Consider the following 12594-nt stretch of genomic DNA (forward strand, 5'->3'; position numbering starts at 1 on the left):
CTTCTTAGCCCCAATCCAAGCAATGTTGTCTTAGCACAATTAAGATCTACAACTTAAACAATCAAACACATTAGTGATCTTAAATCACTTGTGTATTGGAATCATCAAAATAAGATTGGAATGCCAAGGTGGGAACCATTGGGCTTACACCTATTCTACTTGAGTCGCGCAACAGAGGCGCGATGGTTTGGAAAGATACGTAACATCAGTGTCTGGTTAAGCATTGCTCAATGGATTTGCTCGAAGCTTGATACAGTGTCAGAGCAGCAACCGTCAGCGAACAGGTTGACATCATTCAGTGACCCACCGATGTGTGAGATCGGAAGTGGCAGTTAGGGAGTTGTGAATGCTCCATTGCAGTGTTGGCTAAACATCGATGTGTTTGCATATGGCCTCAAGGGCTTGCTATGACAAAGGGTTGGCTTACTGGTAGAACCCTTCCCCTACCAGATGAGGTGCTGAATGTGTCGGCACCAAAGCGCTCACCGAAGTGAAATTGCTTACTCAGTGTGATGGCATAACCAGTTTGACGAACTAGCAGTATGCTTTCAGGTGAAGAGGAAGCACCGACGAACCCGGGTCAAGATAGCACCCGCGAGAAGGGTGTCCATACTGGGGGCCAGCAGGGTGAAGGTGTTTGTGACCTCGACGAACTAGCAGACATGCTCAGGGTGAAAAGTTGGTCAATGACTAAAGTACTTGGATGGCAGTTCACAATCACAATCGAGCATGCGTGATGCTCATCTCAGAAAGACCTTGGAACGGACGCCAAGGCCGCTTAGATCGACAGTGGGTTTGCTAAGCTGATATGGGACAGTGTGGTGAGCTCAGATGACATATAGGTAGACTGTGTTAGTATGGGACGACATGGTATGCTTGTGTGTTTCTTGGTGCTTTAGAATCTCTGTATTTGTCGAAATTGAAAGGACAACTCAATCTGAATGATGGAAGATTTGGGTGGTTAGCAGTGTGAGTACTAGCCGCGAGTGCCCAAGGAGACCATTTGTGGCATAAGGGTTGATTGTTCAAATCAAGTACTATGGCGTTGAACCGAAGCAAGCAAGACTAAGCGTCACAGTTGGGGATGTGGTTGGTTCCCCCTAAGATATTTGCACCTAGAGAAGTAGCGGGTGCGTTGTGCTGATCGATCCCACCAGGGATGTGTAGACACCCCATTTTGACTATGCCCTAAACCTTCCCGGCTCGTGCCAAATCCATCTGAATCTCAGCATTAGGGTCCCGAACTTCACCCTAGGCTGGATGAGGGTCTTTTCTACCCCCCTGCAAAATTTCATTGAGATCGGAGCTCGTTTGCCCAGTAAATGGACCGAAATAGTGTGTGTAGTGCAAATGAGGGGGTGGCCCACTAGGTTTTTCATTTTACCCTAAAATCCGTGTATTTGAAAGAAAATTCCAGTCATCCAAAGATCCTAAGTGCCATGAATACATTTTTAGAAGCCTTAAGACCGCAGAAAAATCCCTGCAAAATTCCAGAAAGATCCGACGAAAAAATTCGAAAAAGACAAGTGGAGTTAGTGCAGTTATCAAGCGTGGGGAGGGTGATTTAGCTAGTCAGGATCGCGCATGTGTGCGCTTATCAAATGGGAGTGCCGATATCATCACCCCAAATTCCCTTTAAATACCAACTTAAGCTTTGTTTTTTAAAAAAAAAAGAAAAAAAATCGCAGAGAGAGAGATTAGCGAGAGAAACCCAAACCCTTTTTCTTCCGATCTTCTCCGATCAACCTATTCTTCTCCGGCGAATCCTTGCCAGAAGTCATCCATCTCTTTCAACCTCCATCATTTTCTCTACTAGATCATAGATCACAGATCGCGGATCCTTCAGATCTCGTTTTACCCTAACCATCTTTTTCCCCGATCGTCTTCTCCGACAGATCTCCAGCCGATCCACCAGTGCTCTGGCTAGATCTGTAACTTCCGATCGTATTCTTCATCTCTTCTTCTTTCAGCCTCACCTACTCTTATCCCTGCTGTCCCAAACAAGAGCTTGCATCCTTTATTCAAACTAAAACCGAGTTCATCTTCTCCGATCGGATCTACCGGAGCTCCGACTACCTTTCAATTGCTTGCTACGGCTATTTTTTCTTTTAGCCTTGATATACCTCTTGAAACCCTAACTTAGGGCCTGATAGATTGGATCTGTGATTCAAAAGAAAAAAAAAAGATAGAAATTCCAGCGAGAGAGAGTTTTTCTTCCTCATTTTTCCCCAAATTTCTTCCCCAATTCCATTTGCTATCCTCTCCGGTTAGAATTCTAGTTCGATCTCTTGCCAGAATTTTACTTATCTCTTATCCTAGTTTTACAGTCGTCTTCTCCGATTATCTCCGGTGGAATTCCGATCAAATTCTGAGCACATAGATCTTCACAGATCTGGATGCTCTGTGTAATTGACGGAAATTTTAGAGAATATTGAAGATCTAATTTTGATTAAAAAAAAGAAAAAAAAGAGAAGGAAGATCTTTTAAGCTCTGTTTTGTTAGCAAATCAGGTATTTTATTTTTCAGAGTGTGAATGTGCTTGTGCTTGTGTGCTTGTTAAAATTTTGAGTTTCTTTTATTTTCTCATGTTTACATTCATTTCCTGAGGATTACATGTTTGTGCGTAGAAGAGACTTTATGCTGGAATCAAATAGACTGACTCATTTTCATTTTTATTTTTTTTTATTAAATTTGTGACTACTTGAAATGATATTTGATGAATATTGTTTGAACATGTATGGATAGTTCAATTTGTTTTCTTCTAGGTTGATGGACTCATAGTGTTTTGTTGATAATTTCTGTCATATCCATCAGACTACTCTGGATTTGCATGAGTTGAGCTAAAAGATAGTGGATATGTGTTTGGTTTAATGCTTGCACGGTTATACTTGATCTGTATTTCCTACTAGAAGAGAATTGAGCTTTGTAGTTTTTTTTTATTTATTTTTTTTTATTTTTAAATCGTCAAGAAGATCCAATTCTCAGATTTTTGTGAATAATTTGTGTTAAATCTTGATTCTCTCAGCTCCCTGTTAATAAATATGTCGCAAGTCTTGTTGTCATATGTGTACATAACAAAATCTGTACATGAAATATAGTAATGCACCACAGCAGCTCCTATCCCATTTTCTGCACAATTTCTGCACTATATTGACAATAGTTTGGATTATTTTCTGCACATTTTTGCCCTGTGTTACCATTGGTTTGGCTCTTTTTCTGCACACAGCAGCCCCTATTCCATTTGTATATGCGCAGCCTTCATACCTTTTGATGATAGCAGCCCTCGCATCCCATTTGATATGCACAGCAGCCATCCCATTTGATATTAACAAGCCTTCATACTCTCATTTGTAAATGCACAGCCCATATTCATTTATAAATACATAGCCCTTACTTCTTTTGTAAATGGCTCAGAACCTGTTGACTCTTGTCACTAGTTTGAATATATTAGTAAATAAAATATATGATGACTATTGGTTGGAAATATGAGATGTGTAATGTGGAAATGTTGATGTTGTTTCTCTTTTAAATATTTCAATTCCTCGTAATGCAAATCTAACAACTAGTTTGTTGTTCTTTATTATAATCTGTTGCACATCAATTACATGTCTGTTGCACATCAATTGATATCTGTTGCTATCTGTTGCACATCTGTGATCTGTTGCACATTAATTGTTATTTGTTGCACATTTGTTGCACATCAATTGCTAACTGTTGCATATCTGTTGCACATCAATTGCATATTTATTAAATAGCCTGTTCGTGTGGGTTATAGAAATTTAGTTAGTTTTCTTCTTTAAATATTATACCCAATTTATGGAATCAAATTTACTTAAGGTTCTCAAATTAAATATTATCAAATCTTTTCTAGCTTTTCTTTTTAGTCCTTTAAGATTGATTTAATTTCATTGGTCACATCTTCTTATGGTTTTCATTTTACTAGAAATTAGAATTCCATTTTCATATGTTTAATAGGAAGAAGGAGATCAGATGACTACTCTATTCGATATTATCGACATGAGTACTGTCTGATCTCAAGGCGGGATTAGAAATATTATCATGTGTATTTGATATCAGATGATTACTTTGGCATCATCTGATTTCATTGGAGTCCCCGTATTGGGGTTTGTGGTTGGTTTTGAAGTGTTTGATATTGTTTTTTTACTTTATTAGGCTATCCAGCGGCTGGTTTGGACTAATTAATGTTGTTTATCATTTTATAATTGCTATAGATCGTATATTTTTTTTTTTATTAAAAATTCTTCTTTGCTTAGCACTTGATTTATTTTTATAAGAATAGAGTGGAATTTGCGGTTATCTGGTAGCCTTTTCTTCTCTCTTTGATAGACTAACACAGTCTTATAGATTGCTGCTAATTTTCTTTAGATACTAGAATCCCCTTTTCTTGTAGGGCGATGAAGGTGATAGCCCAAGCCCATCCTAAGAGACTTGCCTAGTCTTGCTAGCATTTTTCTCTATCTCATCTCTGTGCCTAGGAGACTTGCCTAGTCTTGTTAGCATTTTTCTCTATCCTACCTCTGTGTCTAAGAGACTTACCCAGTCTCATTCTCTTACTAAACCTTCTCTTTGTGCGTCTTTTGGTTTTGGGAGAACACCCTACTCGGCTTGGCATCATACCCTTACCCTTATGGGTATTGGGTTGCACATTTGTTGCACCCTAGGGCTAGGTAGCTGTCCGGCCCAGCTGGGTGTTTTACCTTTGCCAAATATGCACAAGGTCTCTTTTTTCCTTGTTAGCATTTTTCTCTATCTCATTCTCTTACTAAACCTCCTCTTTGTGCGTCTTTTGGTTTTGAGAGAACACCCTACTCGGCTTGGCATCTTACCCCTACCCTTATGGGTATTGGGTTGCACATTTGTTGCACCCTAGGGCTAGGTAGCTGTCCGGCCCGGCTGGGTGTTTTACCTTTGCCAAATATGCACAAGGTCTCTTTTTCCTTATTACTTGTGAGCTTTATCTTAGTTTGATAGTCCACTAGCATAGGAATCCGTCCTTAGTCTAGAGAGTCAGTCCTCTTGTTCAAGAATCAAATTCTATCATCATAGGGGTTAGGATTTTATCCAACCTTTCATCAGATCATGTTCTTCTATCCGCTCTTGTAAGGTATAGGATGCTGTCCAACCCTTGCAGAGTCGTGTTTCTGTTCATTCCCCCCGCAAAGCATAGGATGCTGTCCAACCTTTGCGGGATATCAGGAGTCTATCTTCCCCTTATGATGATAGGATTCAGTCATCTCGTGTCAAAAACATCTAAAAAACCAAAAATCTCAAAAATCTTGAGTCATTAGGAGAGTAGTTAGGAATTCTGTTCCGAACTACGTTGGCTTGATCCCTTTCAACAGGGTACGTAGTGCAGCTTGGGATCCACATCCCAAGTCCAGCCAAACCTTTAAAAATAAGCATTTTAAATCTTTCAAAATTACAAAAATCTTTCAAAATATTGTTTTTCGAAAGGATCTTCCTCTAGAGTTAGGAGGTTGTCCTAGTTAGAGAGTTTTTGAGTCGGGAGTTGCTCCCTCGTTCGTTGTTTGTTTGTTGTGTGTTTTATTTGTTTGTGTTAGAGTTAGGAATGAGTCCTAGCTAGGAGTTTTACGCCTCCGTCCAGTCAGTTGACGATCCACATCGCCAATTGATGACTGGGTCTAAGATGCGATAGATCCTACTGTTTTCCTTAGGATATACAGCCTAGCTACACATAGATTATAGGAACCACCTGCATTAGCTTAGGGCTAACCTGCATTTAGTTAGGGCATATAGGGTGTCCTAAAATCTACAATCCATTGGAATTTAAATAATCACACAAGAAGCTTTAAGAACTAGTCCGGTCTTTTAGATCAAGTCTAGGATAGAGGTCTAGATGTCTTAGGCATCATAGATTAGAATAGGTGCGAAGAACTACGTTGCCTTGATTCTCGTGGAGGCGGGGATACGTAGGCTTCTTTGGATGAACATCAGATCATCTAAAGACTCGGGCCTAGGTATAGATTAGAGTCATAGGGTTATATGGTATCGAGTCATTTTCTATGTTTTGCAGTGTTTTCTTAATTTATTGCGCAGACCTTATGCTTTTAGCTGTAGCATGCATGTGTTTGCACACCAGAACTTAGACACCAATTTAGGATTGACATTCATAACCTAGTTATTCTCAGGTGACACTTTTATTTCTTTTATGTGTGTTTATTATTCCTCCGAGACATGCATGATTAGATAGACGTCTTCTCGGAGATTTGTGTTCCCATTTCATATGATTTTTGCCCAAAACTCTTCAAAATTATTAAGTAAATGGCATAAGAGACCAGGTGTTTGCACTTGGGCGGATGAAGTGCTCTTTAGACCTTCCGAATTCGTAACCAGGCACGAACCTTTTTTTATAATCTCTGGTTATCCGTTGCAACAGAGCATAGCTACTTCCCTGGATGGCGACTCTTCTTTGTATAAGGTACGCCTCGAATTTGGGCTAGTCCCCGAATCGAGAGGTATCTCACATTTGTATCGCCACTCATGCTGTGAGAGGCATTTCTTCTTTCGAGAGTTATTTGGTAGAGCTCTCCATTCACGTGGATGATCCATATGAGACTGCTGTAGCGCGTGGGGCTCGTCCCTCACCGCCGCCCCTCTCTCGGATCGGGGTCCACAGGATGCTTTGCCTCACCAGGAGGCGGGACCTATGATGGTCCCTCACCCAGGAACATAAGCTACTCCTGGAGCTCATCATGCTTGACCAACCAGTGGCAAGCGTCGTGCCGGGAGTGATGGCACTCTCTCAGTGTTTGTATGTATCGATACAAAACCTTCCGCAGCGTTTGTAGGCACCGTCAGAAAACCTTCGCTAGTTTGATGGAGTCCAAGAAAAGCATCGTTGTTGAAGATAACTCCAGCAGAGCTACAAAGTAGTGGTTGGCAGAACTTGAGGCAGTGTGGTATGCAGTAGAAGTCAGAATGTACTGATTGTTGAAGTACTAGTGGTAGCTGTTTTCAAGATTGAGAAGTCATTGTTATTGTGGAACTGAGCTTCACAGAGCGCTCAGTGTCGACGAGGGTGTCGACGTTATCAGGTAGGGGAGTGTCACGGGAAAACAGTTCAGGACACAGCCGATATTAAAATCCAAACTTACCTCGTCTCGTTGCGTCTTGAGAAGTCGTCATTTACAGCACCTTTGGTTGCCACTGGTGGTTGAGAGGGTTGGTTGGCCAAACTCTATAGGGAGAGTTGGCCCCGTGACCTGTTGACTCCTCCCCCGTTAGGCCTAGCAGGTGTGAGCCGGAACCTTGGCGGTTTGCCCATGGGTTACAAGAGGACTTGCTTGTGCATGGACGCACACAACAGGAAATCATACTTCAACTCGTAGGCATGCCCTAAGGGAGCTTTGGGTGTGGACTGCGAGCTATCCACAGTGATGCTCCAGTTTCTTTGGTCGAGGATGGAGGCCAAAGACAGTGCAAGTTGGGCTGGGTTCCCACATGCATTGCGCGTATGGACCAGTGCAAGGGGTTAGCTATACCATTTGCCTCCTACACTGCGGTACGTCTTGTGGGCAGGCCAATCTCTGGGCCTTCCATGAGTTCGTGCCGGGGCGACCTTGGTTGCCCTCGCAAGGTGTACACCTTGCGGATCAGTCCATGGGGTATCTTGCTCCTTGGATGACCAACTCCAATGCTTGGCTGATTGGTGCGTGGCATCGTCATGCCTCGTACTCGATGGACTTTGCATTGGGCCCCAAGGCCTTATGTTCGATGTACTCGTGATGCAAGCTGATCATGAGAGTGGGTATCTAGAAGAGCATGTCAAGATCTAAGCCAAGTAGCCTGTTGAACAGCTTAGAGTTTGTGTGCAAATTCGAAGCATCAAGGGGTGTTGGGGTGTAGGGCCTTTAAAGCCTTGCACGATTGAAGGTTTGCCCTAGAATTCGTGCATGTTGGGACGTCGCACGGGTTATTCCGCTGCTCCAACATTTTGCCCGTGACACTAGTCTTTCGTTCTTTTCACTTCCTCCTCTGTTCTTGTCTTTTGGGTTACCACCTAAAATATTCTGAATGGGCCCCATATCTTGGAAAACTAAAGTCCTCAATTTCTTTACAACTAAAACCTCCTTCCTTCTGTCACATCAAAACACAACCAAGTTTCCTAATCTCATATCCCCCCCACCCACCCACCCACCCAATTCGTTTTATATGGATATAATTTAGTTGAAGGATTTTAAAAATATTCTAATTGGAGGAAACTTCTCAAAAGCTTAAATCCTTGCTACTTATCTCCAAAAGCCCAAAGTAATCTAAGGTCTTTTTTATAATAACACCCCATACAAGTTTTATAAACTTAAGCTTAGTTTGATAATGGCACTCTATACACAGTTTTTAAATTTTATTCCCATTTTTTTTATAAGGACACCCATTTAGAGAAAAAAAACTTCCCAGTGGTAGGGCTGGGTATTACAGCCCATGATGAGCTCCCTGATTCTCATGTCCTCCATTTTTCACTTGGTTATCATCCACCTTCCCACGATTGGCACTTATAGTGCCGCATTCTTGAATCAGTCCAATCAGATGGTGTCTTGATAATTCGGTCATCTTGATAATTTGGTCTAACTCGATTGATTAGAATTAAAGATAAACATGCTCTGATGGGAAAATCTTCAATAACTGCCCATCCTTTTAGGCTCCAGTATATGCACGTTGCTCTACACGTCCATCAAATGCTAGCATGACATATAGTTTTGTTGACCAAGTCCAAGTGATCTGATACTCAACAACTCAGTCTTTTATGACCGACTAAACCCAAAAAGTGGGTGTAAACACTACAAGAGAGGAAATCAAGAAGGGGTTGTTGAAATGGTTGTAAGGAAATGATTTGGAGGATCAAGTGTTGGATCGATTGAGGTGCCTATTGTAATCTTTACTTCTTGATAAGTGAAATATGTATCTGGATCTCCCCTGGATATAGGACTTTATGTCAGATCACGTAAATCGAATGTGTGTTCTTTGTGGGTTACTATTGTGTGCTTGTTTTACTCTGCTCTTGATTTCGGGTTTTGGTCGAACCTTTGTTCGTCAATTTTCTAAAAGATGCAATTATTTGCTGATTCAAATCAACTTTTTCTGATTAAAACCATTTTCATAAATAATTAAAATCATATTTTTTTCAATATAAACTTCCACAATTATTTTAGTTTAATATGATTATTTAGGGTTTAAACCTAAATGGATAAAATCCCCACCTTCAACGGTTTGACGGCTTCTGTGAGAATGGTTCACTGCTTGAGCATAAATTCACCCCCTTTTTCTCTGCCTTTAAAACTTAACGGATAAAGTTAAAGGGGGGAATTTTATCTGTCAGAAGGGGGGCGCGGGGAATATCACTTCCCTTTTTTTCCAAATAAAAGTTAATGAAGGCTCCGCCTTTCGAAGACAAGGACCAATTCACCAATCCTTGAGTAGAATCGACCTTGAAATTATAAAAGTTCACGAAGGTCCTCTTTTTCTTCGTGGGATCACCCATCTGTAGTCTTAAAGTGTAGTCATAAATACACTAAAGTGGGGCTTACCCAAGGAAGAAAAGGGGGACAAAAATATGACGTCAAGGACCGCGTCCTTGGTCCCCTAGTTCACATTATCCTCCCACCAAAGGAACAGGTTACTAAGACAAAAAAATTCAAAGGGCCGACTAAGCAGTCCCCAAGTGCCAACTAAGCGGTGTAAGACCAAAAATTCAAAGGGCCGACTAAGCAGTCCCCAAGTGCCAAAAAAGCGGTGTCATCCTACGCCGAAGCACTCTCTACTTATAAATACCCCTCATTACCCCATTCCAATAGCTCGCTCTCCAACATAAGAATACCTCACTCTCTCCAACACAGGAAAGAAAGAGAGCAATGAGGAAAGGAAAAGGCAAATCAAAATCAACCACCAAAAGGCTCAAAAGATCAGAATCTTCAGAAACACAAGGGGAAACATCATACTCTCGCTTTCCAATCTCCAGCGAGCGTGAAGCAGAGATCATGGTATCTGCCTTCACCCGGGTAATCTCCGGCGGAGATAATGCCGGAAGATCTACTAGTCTTTTGCCATTTTCCGGCATAGCCGAGACTTGTGAACAATGTGGTATAAATGGTTGCTTGGGGTGCCATCTGTTCACAGCCCAAGCGGAAAATAAGAAGAAGTATCGGGGCGTTCGACAGAGGCCGTGGGGCAAATGGGCTGCCGAGATTAGAGACCCCCGAAGAGCGGTACGAGTCTGGTTGGGCACATTTGACACCGCAGAAGATGCCGCTAGGGCTTATGACAATGCCGCGATTGAATTCCGTGGGCCACGTGCAAAGCTCAATTTTCCTTTCCCTGAAAACCCACCACAAGAATTGTATAATCAGACATTGCCTAATGAACATCCAAATATTGAAGTATCTTTTCCTTTTCAGATTGACTTTCCGGTGCTAGAACCAGTGGTGCCGGCACCGGTAATACTTGAAAGCCAGATAGAAAATGAGTTTCCTGAGAGAGATGAATTTGAGGATTGGATGAGAACGGAAGTGGACGAATTTCTTATATTCACTACTACTGCTACTGCTACTACTACTTTTACTACTGCAACTAGTGTAACAACTACTAGTTCTAGTTGTAGTACTGGAATGGTCTTTCCACCTCCATGACAGAGCTTCCATTTTTAAATTTCTTAACGGTCCATCATCCTCCGTGAGATGCCATTTATTTATTTATTTTAGCCCGCATGAGAACTGTTTCACTTATGGGAACATAGTTCCATTCATTTGATTTTTTCTGAATGTTGCAATGCGTTTCTGAATACGTAATAAAGAGAATAAGTTTTTTTTCTTTTCTTGTCTTTTTGGGTCTTGAGTATAAATTCGCACCCCCTTTTACCAGTAAAAAAGGGTCAAAGTTCCCATTAAAAGGGGTGTAAATCATCCTACAGACGTACGGGAGTGCGAATTTATCGTCACCCTAAGTAAATATTTTTTTGAAGGAATGATAGAATGAAGAGCGCCCTTGCAAAAATAGCTTCAAGGGTGCCCCTATTGCTTAATTTCTACAAAAGTGCATTTATGGTGGCGCCTAAAAACACGGAAACCGAGTTGACTTTGCCGAAATTAACCAACAGAAGCGCCCTTGAAACTGATTTTTGAAAGGGCGCCCTTCATTCTGTCATTCCTCCTTTTTCGCACTTCAAAAACAGTTTCTTTGACATTTATCTATGGTCTTCTCTTCCTTTTTTTTTTTTGGAATGAAGTCAACAAATGTTAGGAAGATAATTAACTTTCTAAAGACAATTAAATATTAACCTTCCTCGTCATAAATTAGGGATTTAATATTATTAGCCAAAGGGTTCATGCCATCAGTGGACATAAAACAGAAAAGACAAGATAAGTTTGTGCACTTATCAAAACATGGTAGGGCCAATATCTTTAGCCAAAGCTTGTATGCCAACAGTGGTTGTAAAGCTGTAATTTTTTATGAAACGGTATTTTCGTCATTATAAGATATGTAAATAATCTATTATAAAATGATGAAGCAGAACACAATTAACAATTATAAGGAAAACGATTGTGAGCTTGAAGCTCATATAGCTTATATGAGCTTGAGGGCCCAAACACATGGGTCCCACATTTTTTGTGGTGATCCAAACCATTCATTTACAAGACCCCATCATAGATAGGGTGTGAACAAAAAATCAGCTCTATTGGATCATCCTAACCTCTCCAAAAGCGGAGGGCAAAAATGGGCAAATTTGTGGCAAACGGTGTCTGTCCATTTTGCCCTCCACTTTTGGATGGGTTAGGATGATCCAATAGAGCTGATTTTTTGTACACATCCTATCTATGTAAGGGCCTTTCAAATGAAAGCTTTGGATCATCCTAACAATGTGGGGCTACATGTGTTTGGGCCCTCAAGCTCATATAGCTTATATGAGCTTCAAGCTCACAATCATATTCCTCTTATGCTATAATAGATTATTTTTATAATTAGAGATTGTCACAATCAGTTGCACTAATTGCAATCAGCTGTCCAATAATCTTAAACGAACAGGGCCTTAGAAAACTGTCGGTAATTAAACAGTTTTAGTGACGTTCACGGAACATTGGTAAAATACCCGAGGCATATTCTTTTTGGGCGGGGCCCGGGAATAATTCGTCACTGTCGTTCCATGTACGAACGTCTGTGCATATAACCGTTTTTTCTAAAACGCCGGAATAAGAACGTAGGTAATAGTGCTTTTCCTCGTAGTGTGTAGGATGACACTCCTTATAATAAATTCACCCCCTTTTTCTCTGCTTTTAAAACTTAATGGATAAAGTTAGAATTTTATTTGTCATGGGGGGGGGGGGGGGAGGGGGCAGAGAATATCACTTCCCTTTTTTTCCAAATAAAAGTTAAAGAAGGCTCTGCCTTTCGAAAACAAGGACCAGTCCACCAATCCTTGAGTACAATTGACCTTGAAATTATAAAAGTTCACGAAGGTCCCCTTTTTCTTCTTCGGATCACCCATCTGTAGTCTTAAAGTGTAGTCATAAATACACTGAAGTGGGGCTTACCCAGGGAAGAAGAGGGGGACAAAAATATGACGTC

The sequence above is a fragment of the Tasmannia lanceolata genome, unplaced genomic scaffold (assembly GCF_043159265.1).
Source record: "Tasmannia lanceolata isolate RefF3 unplaced genomic scaffold, GAP_Taslan_0.1 ptg000013l, whole genome shotgun sequence".
Taxonomy (NCBI): domain Eukaryota; kingdom Viridiplantae; phylum Streptophyta; class Magnoliopsida; order Canellales; family Winteraceae; genus Tasmannia; species Tasmannia lanceolata.